The 26,669-nt window shown below is 39.5% G+C and overlaps 1 protein-coding gene across 3 annotated transcripts in view; it reads left to right on the top strand.

Moving 5' to 3' along the window:
- ctnna2 (catenin (cadherin-associated protein), alpha 2) overlaps positions 1-26,669 on the top strand; it is a 370,589-nt gene that overhangs the window by 159,977 nt on the left and 183,943 nt on the right. Inside the window, exon 1 of one of the 3 annotated variants that reach the window (XM_046048452.1) lies at positions 3,524-3,542. The exons of the other annotated variants lie outside the window; for them this stretch is intronic. The gene's annotated coding sequence lies outside the window, so the exon portion shown is untranslated. Of the gene's footprint in view, positions 1-3,523; positions 3,543-26,669 lie in introns of those variants that run through there. 3 annotated transcript variants of the gene reach the window in all.

Below are 26,669 nucleotides of genomic sequence, written 5' to 3'. Positions count from 1 at the left end.
TGCCTGCGGGGAAACCTAAATTAAAGTACAAGAAAGTCATTTTGATACACACAAAGAAAAAGCAAATCATGTCGAGGCACAAAAAATATAAACAATTTGGACTCTGATATTTTAGTTTATGGTTTCTTCATTTCATCATTTTCCTCAACCATGAAGGTTAAATTACAGTTTTACTTGCAGTGACACCAGGGTTTGCTCATGGACAGCAATCAATGTGGAGTGTTCCAGAGCTGAAAACCCTGTAGATAAATACAATAAGGCTGATGCCCACTGATGGGATTACTCTGTTGTCGCCATGGTGAACATGGTCTTGTTAGATGTGACCTTCTCTTGGGCTAGAACAAAGGCCTTCACATAAATAGATTTTAAGACAGTGTAGTTTGCTATATAGTTTTGAGCCTTTCACTGTATTTTAAAACAATTTGCCTGTATGTTATAATGTTGTAGTAAAGATATGTAAGGATTTTGAGACTTTTCACTTAAAGTCAAGGTTGCTGCCAAGAAAAGGAGCCCCAAAGCCCCAGGAGGAGGCTGCCAGTGTCCTCTCCCACACCAAGCACATTTGTGTTCTCATTAAAGATGTGTTGTCTCTGGCATCATTCTAGATGGAAGCATGAACATCATGGCAAGCAATGTCTCTGGAGTCCACATTATTTTGGGTATAGAATTTTGGTCTTTTGAAAATTCTGCAATTACAAAATACACAGAGCATTTCAACAAGCAAGACATGAATTGAAACGGCATTTATATAAACTGTTTTAGTGAAGCTAATTCGAGGTTTTTGAGAGGTTTCTCTATATTACTGCCAGGATGAACAAATTTGACAGTTGATGTTGCATTTTTTTTGCTGCTGGTTTAGATTTATTTACAGTAAATAATCTGTCCAGCTCATGGACAATCATACTTCTTGGAACAAGAGTCTGTGGTGCTCAATGATTGGGACAGTAAACATAGCCACGGATGCTTTGTGGTTCAGGCTTGGGTTAAGTTTTGGGTTAATGGTGTTTTTACGAATGAGATTAAAGGTACAATGTGTATGAATTGAGAATACTCTCCACCTGTCGAATTCATACAGCACATCACATATCAGGTTATAACTGCCACTACCAGCTGTTCGCCCTGTTAGCTAGTTATCTCAGTTAGCTATCCAGCGAAGTTATCAGTCATATTAGCTGACTCCCAATGAACATTGCCAGAATGGGGCCCAAGACAGCCTTCTTTTTTTTGGTATTTTTTGCCTTTATTTGTTTGGAAAGTGGATAGAATGAGGAAGGAGGGAGAGAAATAAGGGGTGACACGCAGCTACAGTAAGGACTCAGCCTTGTACATGGGTTCACGCACTCTACCAACAGAGTTAAAGAGGTTGTATTATGCTCATTTTCAGGTTCAAAATCTTATTTAGGGCTTGTACCAGAACAGGTTTTTTGTGTTTGTGTTTGATGGGAAAAATACGTCTAAGAATATTTCCTTCCTTGACAGTTTGTGAGTTTATTTTGTTTATTTATTAGACTAAAAAAGCTAAGAGCGGTTGTGTAACATAACAAACTCGCCGCTTGCACAAATCTCTATACTATAGGACTATTGCCACTAAAGGTACAAAGTAGTAGTAGAGTCAGTGTGGGCTGGGGCTAGCTTGTTACTATGCTAACTTCAGTAGATATCTCTGCAACACAATGCATAGACATCTTTGATGTAACATAAATTTTTAAAACTAAAAAAGAAAAACTAAATAACAGAAAAATAACTTTAAAGAAGTAGAGATGCAACTTCAGTAAGCTCACTAAGTAAAGGCTCCTATGGTCAGTTAAGATGTCAATGGCTAATACTACCAAACCCAATGAGAGTTAATACCAAATTCTACAGTTCTGCAGTTTTTCAGAATTGACTTTTTAAGGTAAAATTAAATCTAAATGAATGAGAAACATCTAAAGTGTTCCAACTAAACTACTCCAATAAACCTTCAGTGTGAGGTTTACATAAACTTGAACAGCACAAACTTCAGTGATAAATCTTTCAAATACATATCTCCTAAAATTATGATGTCAAAATCTCTAAACTCAAAAATTCCCCTCTTTGCTCAGTCAACTGGGTATTTTTCCTCAACACCAAAACCTCAGCATAAATTGCTTTGCAACGGTGATTGATTCAATGTAGACTGTCAGATATGCTCTATTTCCACACAATCCGGATTTGCCGAACAGTCACTTGTGTTTAGCAGGGAACACCATATTGAGAGACTGAAACAAACAGTCTGGCTTACAAACAAATTGCTCTCATGCATGTTTGTTATTTTCTTTCTTTAAGTAGGATAATAACGAGTCACAATGCTATAGTAATTATGCAAGGTTGAACTAATGTAGGCAGTCAACTGATTAAGTTATTTTACACACAGTTGTGCAATATCAAATAAGCAGCTGTACTGAACTTTTCTTCACAATATTAACTTTACATTAAAAATGCTTGGTTGCCTGTTGCTGAGGCAACCTGTCAGACAATACAGCAAGCTAAAGTACTTTCTGAAGCAAGTAAGAAAGTTTTCTCTCTCTTTTTTTTCTTTGTCTTTTCTTTCTTTCACGGTCTCACTGGGGTCAAACAGAAGATTGTATCAGCATGCTGCATGGCACAGAGGATTTGAACACTATTTGATTCAGGAGACTGTTAGGATCAATTTCAACCTGGCCAGCTCACTGCTTGGGTAGCTTCTGTGGCTGCCAGTTTAGGGCTCTGACCTGGATTACAATGCTCAATCAATGGGACTCAGGAATTTTACCCAAAGCAAGCAAGACATAGAAACACGGTCCTTCAGCAAATACACCCATGTTTTCTCATGCTCACATCTGACTCATTTTTCATTCCCACTTCCTCATTTCAAATCGCTATTCTCCCAAGCGAGTTTGTGTAATTCCCCTGTGATATCTGATGGTGGAAGTACACATACATCTGTGTGCACATATTGTACAAGAATGAATGTAGATTACTGTATTGTCTTTTTTGGTGGTTTGGGATTTGTTCAGAGTTTATATCAAGAAAATAGAATTGCCACACACCTCAGAATGGCTTCATTGACAGGGAGCATTGGGAATCCTTAAACCATATCAGTCAGTTAGGGGGGTGCAATATTGACAAAAAAATTATATCTGGATATTTTATGGAATTTTATCAATAACGATATCTAGACAATATTTGGCACCTACTTAAATGTGTTTGTAAAAGTCTAATATTGTACTTGCTCCTATTAATAGGAAATTAATTGTTACTAACTAGTAGAGTCCGACCGATATATTGGCTGAACGATATTTTCGGCCGATATGAGCTAATTGCAATTAATCAGCATTGGTGTTTATAACAGCCAATACATGACTATTGACAAAGAAAAAGAGAGACAGATCCTTCACTGATGTCATGAGTGTTTCATAGTTTGCCCACCAGAGGGCGATCTGCAGCTCCTCTGTAAACAACACTGCCTGACCACAAAAAACGCAAAAGAAAACAATCAGCTGACCGGAGTCTGCCAGAGCATGTAGAAACAGCATGGGTTAGCGGTGAGTTGGTCATTTGTCACGTTAATTACATGACTTAAATAATATTAATAATAAAAGTAGCCCCAATCGCTTCTCCTCACCTGCAAACATTCATGACTTGCAAACCCTCCCGTTTTTCACTGCCCTCTCCCGGCTCAGAGCAGTATGTTTAATGTTATGGAAGTTGAGTGGTGGAGGCTAACGTTACACTGCTGACAGACATGATTGTAGATTTATTTCTGAAACAGTGTGGAAGTTCTAGCGAATAGTTCTCATTTCTCCCTAGTTCATCACTTCAAAATATTCTCCAACATCGCCTACAAAAGCTAACGCTGCTGATGCTAAATTAGCCACAAACCTAATGCCGTGTTTATCAGTGGAGGGGGTTAAACTATAGAGCTTAACGTATTCTAAAATTCTAAAATATATCTGAGCTGTTTGTTTGTAGTTAGTTAGCGTGTTGGAAATGATTAAACCAGGCCGGACATGTAAATAAACGTGAGTACTCTAACCCGGCTTCCTGCCAAACAAAGTTATCTTCTTCAAATGTGAAACCTTGTAGTTATAGTTGCAAGTCCTGGTTGTGGACAGTCATGTAGTATTAGATGCATTCAACAGCAGGTCACTGGCAGGTCAATGTTTTCGTAGACGGCATGTTTTCCTCGGAGCTTTGGGGATTATTAAAGAGTGCTGGTAACGTGAATATGCAACATTGAAAGTTATTATGGCAGATTATGTGTAAGGTAAAATACACATGCTTGTCTCTCTGTTACAGATGGCTGAAAAAGTTACACCTTCCTGCAGCAAATATTTATTGATGTGCAAGTGTTTACATGATAAGTTGTTGAGACTGTAATCTATTTTATTAACATAATCCATTTAGGGAAATTTAAAGGAAATTTATTTAAAGGAAGGTATTATAACCCACATACAGAACAGCTTTCAGTATCGGCCTGTTCTAAGTGTAGTTATGACAGGAAAGGTCTACTATCCAAATAATTTTCAAAATCAAAATATCAGTTCATAAATCGGCTCTTTTCACTTTAATGTCCCCTAATGTCAGAATGTAATGTCAGGATTTGTTGTTTGGTACATCAAGTGGTCCATTACCAGAGATAATAGTATTTTTAAACTAAATAGTAATCTTACACTTCTCCTTCTCTCTCCTCATGTTCTGGTGTGCATCCTGATTACCTCCATTGGTTCCTTCTATAGGTAAGTCAATGTGCATTTTTTTACATTAGTATCTGTCTGTCTAAGCGATCAGAGGTTGACATAAATTGATTTGATAACCTTTTTATTACTTTGAATTGTGTGCTTATTGAAGCTATGCAGTGCCACTTCAGACTGAAAATCAATAATAACTTACAAATCAGACCAGATACATTCTGAAAATAAGACTGCATTTCAATTTGCTTGCAATTTTTTTCTTTTTTTCTTTTAACTAAATGTGGTAGAGGGTAAAGTGAAGTAGAGCATTCTGAATTCTAAGCACCTTAAGGCTCGTGCAGACTACACGATATTCAGCGTCGGCCGATGGCTGTGCCGTTCACACTACACAACTTGCCGTCTTGTGACAGGAGTCTTGAAGTCATTCACACTACGTGACTGATCAGTGACAGGGGGTCACACACTACACGAGCTGACAGCGACTTCGTCACCCGACGCTGGTCTCCAAACCACGTTTTTGTCAAGAAAACACACATGAAATGTGAAACGGGAAATGACGCGAACCTACACACGAAACAGCTGTTTGTTTTTATAAAGATACCAATTATAAAGACAAAAATCTGTGTGAAAGAATGGATTAGCACACTCAGGGACTGTCTGAGCTACAGAGAGAGCTGAGGGGAGTAAAAGGTGTTTTGCGGTGAGCTGCCTGCTCTGCCAGCTGCCTGCTCTCATTGGCTGGATGTGGATGTGGAGTCGGCTGACTCCGCCAGATATTTGGCATGCTAGGTATCTGGCAGACGTCGGCGATGTGTCAGAAATGTGTCGGGGAGCCTTTTGATGCGTCATTGTAACGGCTGGCGACCGCCGATCAAGGCAAGTTCGCCGGGTGGCAAATCGGGCTAAAAATCGTGTAACTAAGCTTTAAGTAACAGACTTAAGTAAGCAATTGATAAGGCGGTAACATTGTTAATGTGGTTTGATTGCTGATAATAAGCAATTTGACGGTAATGTGGCAATTAATTGATTAATTCTGTCCCTTTAATCTTCAGTTTGGCAAATACATTAATTGTATAAAATGGTGACATAGTGGATGTTTCCATAAGGTTGTGTCATTATTTAGGGCAACCAACTGACATTTGGTGTATTTTGCTGTTAAGATGGAATAAGATAGACCAGTTTAAAATGCCAGACATGGTTGTGGTGTTGTGACTTTGCTATTTAAGGCAAGATTGTAGGCAGCTAGTCTTGTTAAACATTTTTTTGTTTGTAGGCTAATTTCAAATTGAAGAAATCCAAATTCCAAGTCCAAATTAATTTAACTCCACTAATTACTTGACAAAACAATCAAAAGTCCATGTTTAGTACTTAAATTTTAATAGTAAATTCTGAGAATCCTAGATTAAAAACAAAAACAAAAAAAAGCAAAAAATTTCAGTGGTTATAAAGTGAACATCAACACTGCATTATGCTCCTCATAATAACACAGTAAAGAGAGTCAAAAATATCGGGGACTGTGTTTGTGTGTGCAGTATTATATTCCATGCAAGCCACACTATCATTAGCGTTGTAAGCCCTGCCACTCACACATTTGGTTTCTGTAAAAGATCAGAGGGTTCAGGCAGTGTTGAGTGCCTGTGGATGGATGGGTGCTCTGAGGCAGACAGCCATGCTTTATGGCTCCTTGGTTTTGGAGTGGCAGTGCCAGAGTGAAGTGTGTCGACACAACAATGATCACTCAAAGCTGCTGATGCAACCCTTGACAGCAGACACGCTTGCTTTCATGCACATGCGCACATGTAAACGCACAACACAAAACACAAATGAACCTACCATGTCAATAGAAGAGTTATAACAACCATGTCAAGCCAGCTGAAATTAATGCAGCAACAGGATTTGAAAGAAAAAAAAAATTGCTGTATTTGTTTTAAACCAACCAAGGGGAAAATGTAGCCAGTGTCGTTGAATGATGAACACACCTGTTCAATATGCACATAAAAACAGACAAGCACACAAAAAAACAGAGAAAGAAAGTCAGAGAGATTTAGTCATTTTCCAATCCCATCAAGGTGCTGACAAAAAAACAAGCACTTCACGGCAGCCAAAGCTCAGACTGTTCCAGGTGCTTTCTTTTACTGTTAAACTTTCCCATCACATACCCCTTCTCTTTAAATAGAACAGAGGAGAAAGAAAGCACCTGAAGGAGAGGGAGGTTCAAGGACAGAAAGGGGAAATGTGATTGATCTTAAGGGAGATGTGTCTGGCCATGCTCTCAACTATACACCCCACCAACCCTGTTACAGCCCATAGATCCAGCCGTCCTACCTAAGTCAGAGTGATAGAGGACCGTGTCTGCCTCTGTGCTGCAATGAGAAAAGAGACGGACGGTGTGGTGGTGGGGGGGCGCAATTGTACAGGCAGTTCTGGACAAGTCTGGGAGCCTGGCCGACACTGACAGTAACCTACCCAATAAGTCTAATAATATCCGATTTTTACTTCGTATTAGAAAACATTACATAGATTGGTGTCGCAAGTGCAAATATAATTGAAGTTACAGATAGTGTCTAATAATTAAAAGATGTCTGCCATGAAGTGTAAGTTAGTCTAAATGTGGTACACTGAATGTTATCATTAAGGTGTTGCCACAATAAAAGCCATAAGTCAAGGATACCCTGTATACATGTCACTTTTGTATCTCAATTTATATGTATATATTAAATATATACGTATGTATATGCATATTTATTATCAAAACAATGCAACTAATAATTCCATTTTCATTTCACCATTTAATGAAACTGTTGTAAGTTATAGTACTTAAAATCCACATTTAAATAGGCACGCCTGCTCCATCTACACTCAAATAATAGACTATGTCCACCAACATTTTTTTTTTCTGGCAGCTGAAATACATGAAATATGGCCTAAATGGCCCGCCCCACCACCACAAGCCATACATCTCGGGGATTCAAGCAGAATCATTTACTGCCAGAGGAAGGGCGGTTGTAGCTATGAGTAGGATTGGATGAACAGGGTTGGGAGAATGCACTCTTGGTTGAAATTGGGGGAAGTGACTTGACTAATTTAGGGCCTCTCTCAAAATGAATGTGGCCATTTTGCTCTTCATGGGGTGAGACTCCATTGTAATGCCCAAGACCCCCCTGTGTGACTTTGTGAGTGAAGTGCTTTACCATGTGGGTGATTAGCAGTAGAAGGTGTTCTGATATTTAATGGCTGTCAGCTGAAACAAAAGGACAATGGAGGGGACCAAAAAGAGATCACATGCTGATAGAGAAGTAATAATTAGGCAAGCAAGAAAGGTGAACGAATGAGTGACATTCTAAAAGAGCAGAAGGTCGTCAGAGGACTGTTTTTGTGAGGAGGATCCTTGCTGCTGGATGATGGCTGACTAAAGGACTCAAGAAGAGAAGAGCGCCTCCTTTCTGGGTGAGGAGAGTGTTTGTTCTAGCCTTGGATGCACTCCAGTGTGCCTTCTGGCCCTCCCTGAGGGAAGAGGATACTCTGAAAGCTCCTGGCCAACCTGTGGACAACCTTGGCATCACTAATGAGCCTGGTGGGCCTGAACTTCTGCAGCAGACTGTAACCCAGGCAACAGGCTAGCCTCCATACACACTCCCTGAGATTGTTTACAACATGACAAGTGGCTGAGGTGAGAGCTTGCTACTAAATCAGATGTGTTAGCCTCAGCGAAACTGACAGGAGCTTTATAACATGAAGGTACTGCCTTTATTCTTCACCCATTTGTTTTTTTAGAACGGGTTCTTTGCTGCGTTTAAAGCAAAGCATTCAGAAATCATAAATCACATCAAGGGGAGTTCAAGCCCCTGTGTTTCCTTGCTTATTGTTTTTATTGTCTTTTTTGTTCTTTCCATTTATTCTTAAATGATTCGCTACTGCATGCCTACAAGTCCTTGAGTAATAAAAGTTAATAGGTATTTTTCATTCATCCATATCTAGGGCTGCGTAGCAGATAAGTCCAAACATAATATTGGCTGTGGATTGCAAAGTATTTAGATTTAAGATTTTAAGATTACATTTGGATGTCCTGTACAGTACCCAATGGTGAAAGCATCTAAGAAACTATCTAGCTGATATGTATATAGGCCTTTCTGTGTGGAGTTTACATGTTCTCCCTGCACCTGCATCAGTTTTCTTCTCCCCCCACAGTCCAAAAACATGCCAGTTAGATTAACTGGCATCTCAGTTGTCCGTAGGTGTGACTGTGAGTGTGAATGGTTAGCTGTCTCTATATGTCAGCCCTGTGACTGACAACCTGACGACCTGTCCTGGGTGTACCCTGCCTCTTGCCCAATGTCAGTTGGTATCGTTCTGGAAGAGAAAGCTTGTTGTTTTCCACGTCATGCTCATCACATGTTAGGTAGACAGACAATTACCAGTCAAGATCCCATTAACACATAGAAACACACACACCCACATTCATTCTCGCTCTCCCTCCCCATTAGCAACAGATAAAGCTATTCCACGATGAGTTGAAAGAACGAGTAATGAGCAGGACTCGAGAGTGAGTGCATTCTCGAGTCCTGTATATTTTTGTGAAAAATATGAGACCAAAACTCAGGTGCAAAATGATCACTGCTATATTCTGTAACAGGACCACATAATTCCTAATATTCTATTAAAGTATATATGTTTGAAGATAAAATGCAATCGACTACAATACATGCGAAACTCTGGGTTCTCTCATACTAGTCAATGTGTTGAAACACATCCAGTGAAAATATCACAAATTGATGTGTTTGGTATATTTGAAAAACAATTATGCCACAAGCTTTTGGACGTTTCGTACTGTTGTAGGTGTAGTGGCAAATGCATCTTTGCAGCATTAGCTTCACTACCCCTGCCTCCAGCTGCCCAGAAAAAATATATATATTTAGGACACTTTGTATACAAAAAGGGGAGTCACCTGTTGTGAGCAGAAATGCATTGGGAGTCAGTGGAATTGGTGTGCAGTGATGGTCAGCGCTCACTGGTCTTTCAAAAAGAAAGTCCATGGACAGGCATTTGGGAAAATAAGGGAAAGCTTAAATCTCTGGGTGCTTTCCAGCCTCTCACAGCTTTATTGATCAGGTGATGGAAATTTTAGAGCTAAAAATATAGACCTTTCCTTTGCTAACAAGCCATGAATGATGTTTTTGGCACCAACAGCAGACATGTTGCTAATTTGCACAGGTCCCTTTCGGTTCCAATAGCTTTAGGGGATCCTGTCTTGTAGTATACAGATCTCATGCGTCTGTGCATAGATCTCATCTGTGTATGCATAATGACGACTACAACGTACTTAATTGTGTTCCCAGTTATATTGTGATGTGAAGTGTTGTGTTTTTTTGGATTATGTTCAGGCGGAATGTTTTTGAAGTGAATGAGGCACTACATTTATGTACCGACCGGAGTTGCAAGAAAACTGCGACACCAGCTCATCTTAAGTCCTGTCTGTGGTTAGGTGTGGGCAACAAATGATTAAAGTTAGAGAAAGATTGTGGTTTTGGTTAAATGCTAATAAACAGATTGTGTCTTGTGCTTAAAGTCACTTTAAACTTTTTCTTTATTAAACCAGATCATGATCTTTTTTAAACCTTAACCAAAAGGCAAATGAAACTAGCTTTGTTTATTGTTGTGTTGGACTCATTGTCCATTTGTCCACTTTTCACATTATTGATAAAACCGATAAAAACTGATAAAAATTGTAATATATTTTGTGGTAGTTTCTTTTTTACAACATCACATGTTTAAGTCATTTTTGCCTTTTAATCATTTTATTTAACCAGATTGCTCTTTGTATAATGTTTTATAATCTTGGACATAGTAACCCCCAATCTTTCACTCCCACCCGATATATTATTTCCCAATTGAGAGGCAAGTGGGTCCAAAGAGCAATCTGGATGGGCAGATTGTGAAGCTCGGGTGGTTCAAATTGGCATAGCATCCCCCCTCCCATCCCACCATCCCCCGCAACACTGCCAGATTCTCCCTTCAAGCTTTCTCAAGCTCACTGAATTATTGGTTTGAGGCTTGGGTGCAAACCCTGAGTGAGGAGGCTTTTTGTCTGTGCAACACACCCATGAATATGAATATCATTATCTGCTGACATCAGGACACAAGGCAGATTAAAACACGATTATCCGGCTTGCTGTTATTGTTTCAGGCAAGAGATTTAAACTAAAAATTGAAGATGAGAGAACTGAAATAATTTACGTCCAGCTGCGCTGTGTGTTTACATGTCTTGGGGTATCACAGGCCTAGTTAGAATTTGTGTATATGAGTTGTTTTTGAATCTCAGTAATTGCCATCTTCCTCCCCTGTGTTTATGACTACAGTATTAAAATAATGACAAGAGTTCTCTCGTTCCCCCAACAGGCTGTGGAGACACATCTGAATATGTATCAGTGGAATTTGACAAAACTAGAATTTAAATGCTTGTGATCAAATACCTTAATACATAACTTATTACACAGCCTTTAATGTTATGTTACCTACATGACCATGGCTGTCTGATACCACATAGCACAACCTAATCTGTTCATTTATACTCAAAGAGTTGTTGAGATGTGAATTATTTGGATGCAAGTCCCACTTTTTTCCTGTGTTGTGAATCGTTTGAAGCTATCACTTTTTTTTTTCTCACTTTGCCTCTTTGTTACTGTTTTCTTTCTCAACTTTGTCATGCATGCCATCAGGTCTGTCACAGACAGGCAGGTGACAAAGGTAATCTCAGAGCCTTTGACAGGGTGTCAGCAGCGTCTGCAAAGTTAATGCCGCCCTCTGAAGGGAGAAAATGGATAGCCTGAGAGAGAGAGAGAGAGAGAGAGAGAGAGAGAGAGAGAGAGGTGTTGACAACCTAAAGTACGAGAACACACGAGGCATCATGTCATTCTGGCTTTAGTTGTTGGGATAGGTATCTCTGAAACTACTCTCGTGACAGCTGTATAGACACACAAAGACACATAGTCTTGCATGTTCATTTCCTAAAACCACAGCTTACAAAAAAAGTGTTACTACTACACTGAGATGCCATAGGGGTCTTTCAGCCAATTGTGTTTCCAACTGGAGCGACTGTTAAATTTAGTCCAAAAATTTTTTTATTCATAACATTTTGAAAAGAATCCCAGAATATGGAACCCCATGTGCATGTGTGTATGTGTGCATGCATATGTGTGTGTAGATGTTCTTACAAAGCTGTGATGCCTACATCGCCACCAATTTTCATACATCTAAACTCAGTTTGAACAAGTGGACGCAAAGTACTGTGACTCTGCCCCTCAGGCCTTCTATTTATTTGTTTATTTGTCTACATGTATTTCTCCTGGTTCTGGCAGGGGCTGGGTAAGGGTAATTACTGGTGTGGAACAGCAGGAGAAGAAGCCAATTTAAGTGTGGGCACCAGTGAGGTGTGAGGCCGGCCCCGAGAGGCTCTGGCTCCCTACCTGTTCCATTTAAGTCTAGAAGAGAAGAGGGCCACTGGGGCAAGCCACAGTATGGGATTAGACACAACGTTTGGACACACACACTCTATCTCCCCGTCTCTCTCTCTCCAAATCAATAAATAATAACATGGACAAAAATGTTACAACTAACAATATATTTGAGTGAGAAGGTATTTGATATTGTATTATAAAGAAAGCTAGAGTTATTAGCTCACCATGCAACCAGAAAATCTAAATCATTACACTAAACTTTTGTTAAGAAAAAAACACAAACCTTCAAGTCTGAATTGTATTTTAAATCCATCTCAGCCTGTTACCTGTGTTTTTTGTTTTTCTGTGATGCTGCTTGTCATAAAAGCTTAAAATACTGAACCACACACATCAAAAGTAACAATATTAGCTTGTATGGGAGACATAAAGGACATAGACACAGACACCAAATTAGAGTTGGACCAACTTAGATTGAAAATCATTAGCACAGCTGTGACAACTTTACTCAGAAGCTATGGGCAAGGTCATGGAAATTGTGAGTTTCTCAAAGTCCCTCCAGAGGGACAGCTGCCAAGACAGAAACTCTGGAATCTGGAAAACTGATTTTTTAACCATGATAGCCCCTTTCCAACAGCCACTGTAAAACCCATCACCTTCCCTCAAAAGGTGAACTGAGGTCAAATATTACTTGAAGATTAACCCAGTAGACATCAATGTTTTTTGTTGACACCCATTAAAAACTTAGGGTGTTTCTGTATTGAGGCTCCAAGTCGGAAGTCCTGTCTTAGGATAGAAATTTAGCTATTAAAGAACAGTCCAAACTGTCCTACATTCAAAACAGCTATATTCGATATCTTAAAAAAAAAAAAAAAATCACAGCACCGCTGTTGTTAGGTCTATATGGCAATTACAATGAAGATTATGACTGAAAGGTCACCCAAACAGTATGATGACGCTTTAAACTTTCTGGACCATGTAGTAATGGGTATAAATTGATTGCCAAGAAGATTTATTTTTGAGATGGCCATCCTATGTCTGTTCAAATCTTTATACTGGGCCGATAATTTGAAAGACCACCTCCAAAAAAGGTAGTGTAACACCCCTCTTTGGTTCAGAATTGACCAACCAGTGGTTAAAAAAATAAGTGGGCAACAACACCAACAAGCTGTGCAAAATATAGCCTCCAAGTTTATTCATGCATTTCAGGAAATAGACATAAAAAGGGTTAAAACAAGGCTGAAGCTAAGAAAGCGAAAAGTCACTTCAAATGGGAGAGGCTCAGGGTCAGTTAAATAAAAGGGAATCAGGCTCTTTGTGACTGGGTGTGCTCAACTTTGTTTCCCTGCGTGGGGCAAAGCCAAACAACACGACGGGTCTGCTACTGGGACCTATGGTAACTCCACTAAGTAGCTGTGGCTCTGCACCATGCGACTCCCCAGACTGCGACCCAACTGTGTGCCACAATATCTGGGATCTCAGCAGCAGCCTCAGCACACCCGTACACTGCACATAGGAGACAAGGATAAATTTTTTACATAACAGCAATTTACAAACATTCCACACGACAGACACTGCCACCAGCCCACATAACACATTAAATATACCCAGGGAAGAAGACAATCATATCACAACTCTGTACCTGCACACAGGAGACTAGCAGAAACTCACTGAGCTTAGTGTGTAGCCGGTTAAATGACTGCAGATTGGAGGTCACGCCCAAGCACACTTGTCCACTTGTCTGCCATCAGCCCATCCCCATGCAATCAACCCATGTGAAAACCACACCCACCAAACACACAATACACTCACTCTAGGTGCTCACCCATCACACTATCACTGCACTCAGAATCAGGCCGATACAGGCCTACCCCGTTACACCAGGGTTTCCTCTCTTCCACGTTAACGCCTCTAATTCATCGCTAAAACAGAGCTGAGTTTAACATTAGAAAATTACAGGTCATCCAGGTTTTAACATCCTGAAGGCACATTTGAAGTTTAGCTAACTGATGAGTTTCATCTGGCTTGATTGATAGATATAACGGAGTATCATCTGCATAACAATGAAAGCTTATGGAATATTTCCTGATAATATTGCCTAAAGGAAGCATATATAAAGTGAAGAGGGTTGGTCCGAGGACAGATCCTTGAGGAACTCCATGACTAACTTTGGCATGCATGGAGGACTCATCGTTAACATGTACAAACTGAAATCGATCTGATAAATAGGACTTAAACCAGCTTAGAGCGGTTCCTTTAATGCCAATGAAAGGTTCCAGTCTCTGCAATAGGATCTGATGGTCAGTGGTATCAAATGCAGCACTAAGATCTAATAAAACCAGTACAGAGACAAGTCCTTTGTCTGATGCAATAAGGAGGTCGTTAGTAATTTTCACCAGTGCTGTCTCTGTGCTATGATGAGCTCTAAATCCTGACTGAAATTCCTCAAATAAACTATTGCTCTGTAGAAAGTCACACAGCTGTTTAGCAACGGCTTTCTCCAGAACCTTAGAGAGAAATGGAAGGTTAGATATCGGTCTGTAGTTGGCTAAAACATCCGGATCAAGTTTGGGCTTTTTCAGAAGAGGTTTACTTACCGCTACTTTAAAGTACTATAGTACATAGCCTGTTAATAAAGATAGATTGATCATATCTAGTATAGAAGTGCTGACTAAGGGTAAAACATCTTTAAGCAACCTAGTCGGGATGGGGTCTAAGAGGCAGGTTGATGGTTTAGATGAAGAAATTATTGAAGTTAGTTGGTAAAGATTGAGGGAAGCAAAGCAGTCTAAACATATATCTGGTTCTACAGCTGCTTCTAAGGTTCCTGAGTTTAGAGGTAAGTTGGTGCCAGTTGAGGGCAGGTCTTGGTGAATTTTGTTTCTAATAGTTAGAATTTTATCATTAAAGAAGCTCATGAAGTCGTAACTGCTGAGAGCTATGGGAATACTTGGCTCAATAGAGCTGTGACTCTCTGTCAGCCTGGCTACCTATTTTCCTCTATTAATGACGAGTAGTACGCTGCTCTGGCATTACGGAGGGCCTTCCTATAAGTTTTAAGACTATCTTGCCAAATGAAACGAGAATTTTCCAGTTTGGTGGAACGCCAATTCCTCTCAAGTTTCCGCGATATTTGCTTTAATTTGTGAGTTTCAGTGTTATACCATGGAGCTAAGACATCTGTAACCTAGGATACGACATCACTTCCTGTTTTGCGTAAACAATTGTTAGCTTATAATTTGAACAATTTTTCGCGTATCAATCTGGGGACCATTAATTTTAAACGCGTAGATATAAGGTTTATGAATGTGCGATGAACTGTGCGATACTTGTTGTTCAAAATGCATATAAAATGGATGTAAATCAATGGGATTTTTTTTATGTCTTTAATCTGCAATAACAGCGCCACCTATGGGTATATTAGGGTGAGGTTTGGTCCCTGCAGTCAGGAGAACATCTTGAACAATTTGGCTCAAGTTTCATGTCAGTGCAACTTGTTGATATAGAGGAACAGATATTTTGTGTTAAATAGTGCCACCTAGGGGATAATTGCACCAACTTTTGCACAGCCACTCAGCAAGCCATGCCACATAAAGTTTCATGTTGATCGGCCATTCCAAACCTAAGAAATGACATTACTTCCTGTTTTTCGAGTTTCACGATTTGTTTGCTTATAATTGGAACAGTTTTTCGCGTATGGATCTGGGGAGCACTAACTTATGAGCTTCACCCAGCGATGGTCCGTGCAAAGTTTTGTGCCGACCGGACTTATGGCTTCAGAGGAGTTAATTAAAAATAGTTTCTCAGTTTTCGCGATTTAGCGGGGGAAAAAAAGTCTAGGCGGAAATGGCCGTGGCCTATACCAGGGGATTCAGCTCGATCCCCTGAACACGTGGAAACAAAAACAACTTGGTAAACTGTTTTTCTTGCAAGAGCATTTAGCTTCAATTCACTGATTTTAAAACAGTTTGATATCTACTGCAAATGTACAAACATCTCCTAGAACTATCTCCTACAACTCCTAGATCAGAGGTCACTAATAGGTGGACTGCGGTCCTCTCCGGACCGCCGACCTACAGCCGATTTATTATTGAGACTTACTACCTCATGACGGAGCGTTTTGTATTTCAACCCGCGCAGCTTTTCTATCATTTACTGTACTGGTTTAGCGGACCAGGAAACTCACAGACCAATTGCATGTGCTCCAATTGTCTCATGTGACTCTGCTCAGCCAATCAAATCTGTGCATTCCGATGCTTGCGAGTTTTTTTAATTTTTTATTTTTTTTTTATTTTTATTTCCTTTAGTGATGCTTGCGAGTCGAGTCCGCGAGATTCACCAGAGATGTTTTGGAAACACACACAAATTGAGGAGCCGAAAGGGAAAAGAGATTTCACATGGTTTTTAATCAAGACTGTACAGATTCTTACCTGTACATTCCTCCCACGGGCAGTTCAAAACCAGAATATCTCATAGAACTCCAATGCTAGCTGGATGAAGCTCACGTTTCTCACTAAACGAGAGAAAGTAGGAGTGGTATGCTCTGTAAGAGGGAATAAAAGAGAAGAGGCGGCATTACAGCTGTTCATTTGTTATGATGTGTTGATTGTTTATTATAAAATTGGTTAAGACTACACTTCATCACTTCAAGCTACACTTTTTATTTCATTTTTTCTAAAGATTAGGCACTTTATTTTAGTTTACTTAAATTTATAAATTATTATTAGAGTAGTTATTTATTATCCCTCCAGTTTGATGTGAAAACTGACTAGTATTATTTGATTAGATAATCCGTTGTTGACTAAAAACATATGTTGATACAGCTATACGTTATGGTACTGAATGATAACGCAAGTTAGGCATTTTTATGTTCCGGACCTTTGCCTCGGGAAATTTTCTCTGGACCTCTTTGAATTCTAATTGAATACCCCTGGCCTAGATACATCTCTCTCTCTCTCTCTAGCTCTCTTTGACAGACATACGGTCATGCAAACAACCATATGGTAAGCTGTTCTATACAGCCTCCTCAGACTCTTCCATGCTCCAGTGGTCCTGAATTGGACGAATCTTTCTCTTTTTATCCTTTTCTTCCACCTCAGTGTGGATGACACCAGTACTCGTCAAGGCCTGTGCTGAGTGCTGACTTAGCTAACTGCTCTTGTTGTTTATACCTCAGCTCCACAGTACTCATCATAGGTCAGTTTTATCTCCTGTATTTAAGAGTTGTCCAAGTGCACAGGCTTCCTGAGTAATTCATTCTATCTAATAACGTCTTTTGATGCTGAAAGAATTATCAGCTTTGACAGTGGCACCTATAGAAAATACTGTCAAACATCGGTCCTCATTAACAACTCTTAGATTAACAGTTTTCACATCTCTACACTTGTGTCTGTGAAAACTGTCACACAATTTGTCAAAGTTACATTTGCTAGACAGGCCTGCATAGTTTAAACTCCCATCTTGATTGAAATTGACTCTTGTCCTTTCCCCGGCTATACCAATACTTCTGCTTTAATTGCAGTAATATATTGGTGTGTCATGGTAATCGCATTACATTTGACTACCAAATGGCCTCAGAGCCTGCACTCATCCATATTCTCTTATACCCCAAAAATGACACTAATCAATCAACTGATCTATACTCAACCATGCTCTGTAGAGCTTTACCTCATTCATCTGTCTTTTGTCTGCTTCTGTCTCGGATCTTTCTCTCTCTTACTCTCTCTATCAAACCCTTTTCCTTTGCCTCATATTTTCTTCCTCATCTGTTCATGTGGGGTCCTCTGTTAGTAGGATGTATGCCTGTTTTTCTGATGTTGTGAAGCCATACGATGTTAGATCCACCCAGGAGTAGTCCTCTGAACTATTTGTGCTTTTTGTTTTCATTTGTTGGTGTGCGTGTTCTCTAAAAATCTGAAATCTAGCTACTTTTTCTGCCTTTCATCTTCACTTGCTGCAGCAATAATATTTTAGAGTTACCAGGGGATTTCTCTTACCATATGTATATACTCATGCTGATATGAATTGTTATTTGGGAATAAGAAGATTTTCCACTTACCTTTTCCCAAACACAGTGCCTATAGAAAACTTTTGTAGTCATTGCCTATCTCCAATCATCACCCATGGCAGCGTTTGTGTCTTTTGTAGCCACTTTGTGTTGATTAGTAAATTCTTGGATGTAATTAGAATCCTGTCACTGTGGCACTGCCTCTGGCTAAATTTAGAAAATGAGCAAGCCTATTTCAAATTCCATAGGAAGACAAAAATAATCGTTACTCATTGTACTCTGTATTAAGGTACATTTAATGTTTGCCCACTTGAACCACAGGAAAGCTTAAACATGCATACTACTTTAATAGAGTTTATTGATAGAATGCCTTGCTGTGATATGTCTTTCATAGAAAGGCCATATATACAGAGCTGTTTCGACAGAGAAAATATCACTGGATATGATCATATCCACTGTCAGATTTCAACCAAGACCAACTGATCTCATTTGACACTTTTTAATATGTTATTTCAACATATTGCAGCATCTACTTAGGACATTACCACTCTAAATCATCTCTATAATTGGAGCCTTGCTACCTCTCTCTATCCTTCTTGGGCAGTGAGGTAAACAGTTCTCAATGTCCTAAAATATAAGGGGCACAGATGGTAATAAAATTGAAGCAAAACCTATTCTGAAAAACATATGCACAAAAATTGTCAGCAGACCTGAGCACGCATTTAAGTAAATAATCTATTAAAAAAAAAACAAAAAAAAAACATTGTACTTTTCTTGTGATAGCATCTGCATTGGTTCAGAACACATCCTGTCATCCAGCACTGTACCCAGTCTAATGCACTTATTGTTGCATTTGTCCATTATCCTGGGATTGGTGTGTTTGATGACAGTTAACATATGTTGTCTTTACTGTACACATACATTTTTGTTTTTGTGGCATCCTTTTTGCAATTAATTAAATGAATAAGAGTACATGAAATCAAAATCTAATGTCCTTAAAGTCCTCCTCCTCAAGGCTGTCATAAGAATACTTTATGATATAACTCAATTAAAATTGAAAATCAATATTTGGTCATGGTTGGTATGTGTTGATGAGACACAGCAAACTACTGACTTTGCTTGTAATAATGTGCAGGTCAGAAGCTACGGACTAACCCATGCAAATTCTCATGCACTGTTTTACTTTCAGCGCTGTTGTTCCTTTGAACCATGTTTAAAATAATATTACTATAGCCATGAGTCATATCTGTTGCTGCTAACAAATGTACTATTCCTAACTGATTTGTTTTGTCTATTGAACCGTGAGAATTTATTTAATTTCAAAGTTCATGTGATCATTGTGATTACATTTACATATAAAATATTGACTGTATAGGTATACGGGACATCATATGGTGATAAACATACTGCTGGACTCTATGTTGTGTTTCTGCAAAGGCCAAATCTGAAAACTCCCGTCCTCCATATTTCATGATGATCAGTTTAAGGAAGGTGAGCATCGTACTTAAATAAACTTGACAGGGAAAATACAGAAAGAGGGTAGAGGGGCTGTGTTAGAGGAGGTGCAGAAATGAGGAAGAAAGGGATTCCTTAAATCCAGCCAGTGGATAGAAAGACGTTGAAGGAAGTATTAGCAAGAAGGTGTGTATCAGTGAGCAAGAGGTGGAGACATAAAGAAAGAAAATGAGGACTGATGGTGGAGACTGCTCAGTGTTGAGTCCTGCTCCCTCCCTCCCTACTTTAATAATTTATTTTTTGTGGAACTGGCCTTGGGCTCTATGTGATGCTACTCACCTTAACTCAAACAGGTCATTCAGACAGACGGCCTACCACTAATGAAAGCTAAGCTCAGAGATTCACTGGAAGACACAGAGAGAGACAGAGATCAGCATTCACAGCACATAGACGGGGAAAAGAGGGGGGAAACTATTTCTTGTGACCTGTCATTGAACGACATGCTAATGAAGTTGTGTTCCGTCAGCAGATACCACATACAATGTTTTTCTAGTCAACCAAAAGTGCCTTTCATGGTGTTTGTTACATTTATTTGGTGAGAATAGCATCCAGCATGTGTTTTGATTTATTTTCTATGCTCCATTTCACGGTTACAAACACATGTTTGAAGCTGCCACAATGATTTTAGGCAGTGTCTCCCTGCTGGGATTTTTTCATGACACTTTCACTTGACACATAGAGCCTCTCTTGAAACAGAGAGGCTCTATCTTTCTTTATGAAATTGCAACAAGGCAAGGGAGAGCAAGAATTGCACAGATGCACTGTCAGCTAGAATTGTGTGTGCACGTGTGTGTGTGTGGGGGGGGTTATTAGTATGAATGGGTGTAGGGTTGGGATGTAAAAGCCCCTACTTAAAAGGACGGTAGACAACCGGTCTTGGAGTTGTGAAGTTGAGAGAAAAAGAATCCATCTTCCTGTTGATTCCATTGCTCTTTGTTTATATTTTCACTGTGTCAACATTTTTACACTTTCTTCATGTCAACTTGATGGAGCAAGATAACAAGAGACCACAAAGAGTCAGCAGTTCCCAGGCTCAAGGCAGGTTGCGCTAATCAAAGCAAGCCAGCAGAAAGTCCTATTTGGACCAAACCCATAAATGACGCCAAATGGGCAAGTCAGTCTCCATGAGCTCATGGACTCTTGTGTACATATGCTCTTCAAGGGATCTCCTTTATTTTCCAGATGATTTATTTGATCTTGAGTAGCCAGGGTTTTCCTGGCCCAAAATGGGTCATAGTTTTTCCAATGGGGGTTAAATCAATACTTTTTACAAGCAACATATTTTAAGAGTTTTAATAACTATATGGTTGAATAAAATGACAATTATCATATTATCAAGCATATTTTATTAAAAATAATAAGGGTGCCTTGTTTATTATTTATTAAATCAAATATAACATAAAAGCTACAGTTGGCATGTGGCCCTCTTGCAGTGTAGCTAATGTGAATTCCTGGATAAAATGCAAGTATATCACGTGACATGGTTAAGCTATGTTTGAGGCTAACAATATCAAATACTGATATACTGACTATCTTGTAAAATTATTTAGTATTATATACACAGATGTAGATCTCCTCCCCGGTGGGCAGGAGGAGAGTGTAGGTGAAGCGGAAAGCACACAGTAACTCAACAGGTGTCTATGAAGATTCTCAGTCATCCAGGTCATAGTTATCCAACGGTTAAAATCAAGGGCAACTGGCCTCAGGTGAAGATACCAACGATGGTCGTTCAGTCTTGGCCACAGGTAGTCTTAACGACTGTAACGACTGTCGTTACAGCAACGAGGAACACTAACGAACCAGCGGTATCGATGACCCGGGCCAACGACCCCACTGAGGTTAAATAGCTGAGTTTCCCTGCCAGTCAGAACTGAAGAAGTCCTTTGGATGAGGGACGAAACGTCTTCCAGTATCTTCAACCAAGTCCAGTTGCCCTTGATTTTAACCTTCGTTGAGTAACTCAACAGGGACTTGTGGGGAGGCAGCAGGGAGGTAGGGTTTGTGGGTCAATGATAATAATATAATTGTAACGCTATCATAAAAAGTGAGACTGTTACCTACTGCTGGTGATCACTCAATGTGAAATAGAGCAGCATAAGCTATTTGGCATTGCTTTTGTAGCTGAAGTTACCTAATGCAGTCGCAACATCGGCTAACCATTCTAATGGCTGACTAGGTGACGTTATTTTGTCAGCATCAAGTTGGCTAAGCCCACACTGCTGTGTGTGACCTAGGTCCATATGTATCATGGTAGTATTATTAAGATTATTAGGCGGAAGGTTGATAAAAATGGGACTGTATGACCTACAGGCAACAAAGTGCCCTATGTTTATTCCGATATGCTCCATGCATTCATTGAATAAACACTATGCTATTTCCTCATTCCTAGTATGTTATTGTTGAAACTGTACAGATTTGACAGTGAATTCCAGCAATTCTGGACCTAGTAATTATTTGAAATGATACTGTGACTTATAGAAGAGTTATTTATTTATTTTTGACATTACTTGTACTTGAGTATGAGTTGTGTACCCAGGGCCACCTCTGATCACCATGGAGTCAGTTAAATGCGAATAAGAACACTGATGAACTTGCACTGGCACACTTATCCACAGCATTTACTTCAGCTTTATAGTGGTTTTGGGGAAATATTACAGTACACATATTATATATGCAAGGATGGTGTATTGGTGAGGGGTGTCCTACTGATTGTATTGGGCCACCTGGGCCAAAAATGCCCTGGCTGATTTTTTTTCCTAGTCCAGCCCTGGCTGTACAGGATGGCATTCAGTCACACATGTACGGGCGCATAGCAATAGAAATTTGCAATGGCATTTTTAAATCCCTGCTGGTGATATAAAACTATATTAAAATATTGATATTAAAAATCAGGCAGCCTCCTCATAATTCTCTATGCAGGAAAAACTGGTAGCATTTCTAAGTCATTTGTCCTCTTTGGAGCATATTTTCTTAAGGAGCATGCTAAACATTTACCATGCTCTAAAATTTAAGGACTGCATCTGGTGCCAGTTGAGGGACAGATTTGCTAAGACCTCACATTAAATCATGTCAAAGGCAATTATCTAATTAGAAGAGCATAGGGACTGATGTTGTCACATGCTCCACATTAAACAATGGTTCATTGAACTAGAGGAATTTAAGTTTTAAAAAATTAACATAAATTAAATTAAAAATAATATTATTATATTGCAGTCTTTCTATGGTTTTGACTGCTCTATGTTTCCACCTTGCCTACACTTGTTCTCTGCCTTTGTTTTTATTGGTATACTGTTAGAATGAGTATTACATTAGTTATGCATTTGATTAATAGCATGCGGTAACTATGCCATTAAGGAATAGATGAGCTGAAAAAGAAGGAAGACCTCCACCTACCTCAAATACTCTGCCGACACTGCCATTCTTAGTCTTCTCACATATAACCACTCTTATATGTCTCTCCACACCCAACCCCTCAGAGATCAACTGTAAGGCCATCACACGCATTGTAAATACAGTAGCACAGACTTCACACATCCACCCAATTGCCACTTCACTGAACTGCACTCTGAGCTCAGGTACAGGTCAGAATGACAAGTCTTGTTTTCCTTGTTGTTTTTGCCTGTTGTTGCTGTTGTGTTTCATGTATTTCTGTCTGCAACTGATGTGTGGTGATTAGGGCTGGGTATCGTAAAATTTTATGATGCCAGTACCAAAACAAGTACCTTTTAAAATGATAGAAGCCATAGTAGTTGATTGGTATTGTTTTATTTTATTGTTGTTGTGTACAAGCAATGCAGTCTGTTTTCTTTTCTTTTTTATTGTTTAACCTAACTGTTATATAAAAATATTGAGAAATTATATCAGATCCTAATTAGGTCATCCACACGTGTACAATTAGAGGAAGTACGACAGCTTGGGAGGTGTTTTTGTATTTGAATAAGAGAGGAGGAGTGGAATAGTTTGGTGACTACTGTGAGTTGTGGAAAAGGAATATAAGTTCAGTTTTTGATACGTTTGTCAATAAATCTCGAAGAACTGAATTGAAATAACCCTGCAAGTGTTTTTTCCTTTAGTAGTGAGTGGCAAACCTTCTCCAAAATGACAGTAAGAAGTAGAAAATGAGTAACGAGTCAGCTTAAACAAGTCACTAAACTACACTAAAGACTCAAGCAAGCAAGCAGAGGAAAAGAAAGCCTGCACATCCAGCCGATCACACAGACTACATCTGATAAGCGTCTGAAGGCTCTGAGTAAAATCAGCTGATGCGCTTCTGCTCCACAAAAAAAATTTAATTGATATGATAGAACGCAGTAATCGATCAGTGACAAGTGATGTAAAGGATATCAGAAAATGAAACCAACAGAAAGCTAAGCTTGTGGTGATAAACTTCCAATAGTGACAAACATGCTTGTGGAAGAAGCCGGTGTGCAGGGGCTGTTCACGCAAAATCATGCATGGGCTAGGCTTACAAGCACGTATAGGCACATAAGAAAGGAAAGAAAACAGTCATGATCTTTTCTTTCTTTTGGCGTGTTGCTTGCTTATTTGGCTGTGAGCAAAACCATCAATTGTGTCAATTATAGATAATCTGAAGTATAATCTGGTCTATTTTCCTCTAAATGGGACCATAATTTAAAGTGAACATTATGTTGTATTGAAGAAGACTTGAAATTAGCGATTGAGACCATAATCTCATTATGAAAGTGTTTACTGAGGTAATAAATCAGCTGAGAAGTAGGGTCATTTTACCATTATTTCTAATGGACACAGACTTCTTTTTGCAACCAGTAGATTCATCCCCTTCTGGCCGTTCGTTAGAATGCAGGTTTAAGGGACTTGCGCATTGGATTCACATCTCAGACCAGAAGCTTCCCGCTTGGTTGTATTTTATATATTTCTAGCTGTCACTGGTGAGTGATGATATGTGCCTTCCTTAGGATGTGCTGTGAAAAAGAATTTTCCCCCTGGGACAATAAAGTATACTAACTAACTGATTATCCTTTTAAACACTGGGTAAATTGACACAACGCTCCCCTAAAGAGCCAAATCAATTCATGGACAGCCTTTGTTTAAGCTATTTGACCATTCACTCAGGACATTGGTTGTTCATCAGAACATAACTTGCATAACATGGCCTGTTCATTTGTCTGTTTGATCACTTGTTCTGGACCAGGTACAGACACAGACTATTTGGTGTGTCTTGTAGTGTACAGATTTGCAGCAATATGATCCACCCTGACAAACTTGCAAACTCATCTTTCCTCTTCCAGTAATCAGATGCAGATGTCTGCACAGTTCTTGAATGCAGCATCTCTGGTTCTTCAGGTATCGAAGATTAATTCCAAGAATGTACAACACCAATAAACAACTTTACTGTGCTATAAGGTGGTAGTTAACAAGGACATTTAAGTCATGGATTTCTGCCTCTTTTAGTTTTGGTTGTGATTGCATTGTGAAAAATCCTTTCAAGGTTGTGATGTTGGTGAAATCCAAAAATCCATTGTATTTGTTACATTATACCAAGCACAGACACACGAATAATCAGTGAAACAAGAAATTCCCTGAGCACAGCAACAACAGTCAGATGCTGCTAGATAGCAGGATGAGTCTATGAAAAGTCAAAAAACAAACTACCGCACACTGATCTGACTTTACTACATTTATTGTGTCTGACTGCAGACTGGTTGCTAGAAGGCCTGAGTGCAGGCTGGTTGCCAGCAAGCCGAGATGAAGGCTGGTGGCTGGCAGTCTAGATGCTAACAGACTGCTGGCTATCATGCTGGCGGTTAGCTGGCTGGGAAGCCGACAGAGGTGCAGAGGAGACATTAGGTCAGATAGGACATAACACAAACAATAGGACATCTTGTCACCATCGAGGGATTTTATCTTGAAAAATCAGCCTCATCCTGAATTCCCTGTTAAGATGCTTTAACTGTCTGTGGTTTTAATTTGGAAGAATTTGGGTCCGGAAAACTATTGAGAAGCCTTTTTCAACCTGACTAAGTTTAACCCAGTAGGGCTTTTATTTTGTAATTTGTGTGTGTGTGTGTGTGTGTGTGTGTGTGTGTGTGTGTGTGTGTGTTTGTGTTGTTTGTGTGTGCGCTTGTGTCGGTGCGTGCATGTCTGTTTGTGTCTCTCTGTGTGTGTTTGTGTGTCTGTCAATCAAACTGACCTGATTACATCATCTCAATCAGCTGAGTGCCTACATTCTAAAGAAGTAGTAGTAGTAGTAATAGTAGTACCAAGTTGTAGTAGTAGTATTAGTACCAAGTTGTTGTAGTAGTAGTGGTAGAAGTAGTAGTAGTAGTGAGCGCAGTTGTAGTGGTGCTAGTAGTACAAGAAGTATTATTAGTCGTAGGAGTATTAGCAGTTGTCGTAACTACTGCATTACTAACAGTACTAATAGTAGTAATGATAGTAGTAGTACCAGGTGGTAGTAGTAGTAGTTAGTGCAGTAGTGGTGGTGGTAGTAGTACAAGAAATATTAATAATGGTAGGGGTATTAGCAGCTGTGGTAGTAACTACTGCACTATTAATAGTACTAATAGTAGTAGTAGTAGTAGTAGTGGTTGTAGTAGTAGCAGTAGTATTGGTAGTATAGATGAAGACTGTGAGACTGACTGTGAGACAAAGACACAGGTGCACTATAAGACTGTGAGACGGACTGTGAGACAGAGAGAAAGGTGGACTAAAAGACTGTGAGATGGACTGTGAGACAGAGAAACAGGTGGACTATGAGACTGAGACTGACTATGAGATAGAGAGAAACGTGGACTATAAGACTGTGAGACGGACTGTGAGATAGAGAAACAGGTGGACTATAAGACTGTGAGACAGAGAAACAGGTGGACTAAAAGTCTGTGAGACTGACTGAGACAGAGAGAAAGGTGGACTAAAAGACTGTGAGACGGACTGTGAGACAGAGAGAAAGGTGGACTATAAGACTGTGAGACGGACTGTGAGACAGAGAGACAGGTGGACTAAAAGACTGTGAGACAGAGAAAC

This window comes from Micropterus dolomieu, linkage group LG04, assembly GCF_021292245.1.
Source record: "Micropterus dolomieu isolate WLL.071019.BEF.003 ecotype Adirondacks linkage group LG04, ASM2129224v1, whole genome shotgun sequence".
NCBI classification, from domain to species: domain Eukaryota; kingdom Metazoa; phylum Chordata; class Actinopteri; order Centrarchiformes; family Centrarchidae; genus Micropterus; species Micropterus dolomieu.
Note: the sequence above shows the minus strand (reverse complement) of the source record. Positions and strands in the feature narration are given on the sequence as shown.